The sequence below is a fragment of the Cebus imitator genome, unplaced genomic scaffold (genome assembly GCF_001604975.1).
Source record: "Cebus imitator isolate Cc_AM_T3 unplaced genomic scaffold, Cebus_imitator-1.0 Scaffold253, whole genome shotgun sequence".
NCBI lineage: Eukaryota > Metazoa > Chordata > Mammalia > Primates > Cebidae > Cebus > Cebus imitator.
Genome location: NW_016107568.1, coordinates 2,764,855 through 2,766,742, shown reverse-complemented (window position 1 = coordinate 2,766,742; position 1,888 = coordinate 2,764,855).

Here is a 1,888-nt window from a genome sequence, read left to right as displayed (position 1 = left end):
GCTAATTTTTTGCATTTTTAGTAGAGACGGGGTTTCACTATGTTGACCAGGATGGTCTCGATCTCTTGACCTCGTGATCCACCCGCCTCGGCCTCCCAAAGTGCTGGGATTACAGGCCTGAGCCACCGCGCCCGGCTATATACTGTATTCTTAAAGTAAGCTGGAGAAAATAAAATGTTATTAAGGAAATCATAGGGAAGAGGAAATATATCTACTATTTGTTAAGTAGAAGTGGATCATCACAGTGATTTTCATGTTTGTTGTCTTCATGCTGAGTAGGCTCAGGAGGAGGAGGAAGAGGAGGGGTTGGTCTTGCAGTCTCAGGAGTAGCAGAGGCAGAAGGAAATCTACCTGTAAGTGGACCTGTGCGGCTCAAACCCATGTTCAAGGGTCAACTGCAGTATTATATAACCACTCCCCACCACATTCCACTGGGTTGGATAAGAAAACAGGGGCCCAGATAGGGGAAAGACCTTGCCCAGGTCATGGATTAGAACTCAGGGATACTTGGTCCTGGTCTACTTCCTGCTGTGCAGGTTCTTCCCCACAGGCTCAGCCTCAGTCTTGTTCATGAGTTTTTCTGAATTGGGCCATTTGGTGGGAGCAGAGGAGTTCCACCTCGCTGTTGGATTGTCATCAGGGACAGCTGGTATTCAAGAAGCATCCCCTTGTCCTGAACCTGGATATGGTGAGGTCCTTGGTTACAGCTGCATGACTCTGGCCCATGCAATTCATAGCCTCCCTACCTTCGTTTTCCCATCCATTTCACTACGATTAGGCAAACTGTGACTCAGAAACGAGTTTGATTTTGCAGGCTTTATGTGGCTTACACGTGTTTTAAGCTATGATGTCATAGGGGAACAAAAATACCTTTTTCTCTGCCCTTCATCATTCTTGGTTGGGGCAGACTCCTGTAACAAAAGACAAATTAAGAGGCAAACAAGCTTATTAACATACACACCTTATGAATATGTGGGAGATACTCAGGGAAATGAGTAAATCTCCAAGAGGGACCCTAAATATTCCTGCCTGCTGAAGCAAAGAAGAAAAGTGAGGAGGCCAGGAAAAACACCACAAACACGGGTAAGATTTGTTATGTAGAGCGGAGTCCCTGCTTTTTCCCTTCACGAGAGTTTTCAGTAATAGAAACGTATTTTGGGATGACATATTCTGGTCATATTAGAGTAGTATATCTTGAACCCCATCAATGCAGCGTTTTTAAAAATGAGAGACCTGGCCAGGCATGGCGGCTCATGTTTGGAAACCTAGCTCTACAAAAATTTCTTTTTTCTTTTTTTGAGACAGAGCCTCGCTCTGTTACCTAGGCTGGAGTGCAGTGGTGCAATCTTGGCTCACTGCAGCCTCTGCCTCCCGGGTTCAAGCGATTCTCCTGCCTCAGCCTCCCAAGTAGCTGGGATTACAGGCATGTGCCACCACTCCCAGCTAATTTTGTATTTTTAGTAGAGACAGAGTTTCACCATGTTGGCCAAGCTGGTCTTGAACTCCTGACCTTGTGATCTACCCACCTCGGCCCCCCAAAGTGCTGGGATTACAGGTGTGAGCCACCACACTGGGCCACCAAAAATTTATTTTAAAAATTTGGCTGGATGCAGTGGCTTACACCTGTAATCCAAGCACTTTGGGAGGCCGAGGTGAGTGGATCACCTGAGGTCAGGAGGTTGAGACCAGCCTGGGCAACACAGTGAAAACCTGTCTCTACTAAAAATACAAAAACTGGCTGGGTGTGGTCGCACATATCTGTAATCCCAGCTATTCAAAAGGCTAAGGCACGAGAATCACTTGAACCTTGGAGGCAGAGGTTGCAGTGAGCTGAAACCGTGCCACTGAACTCCAGCCTGGGTGACAGAGTGAGACTCCATCTCAAAAA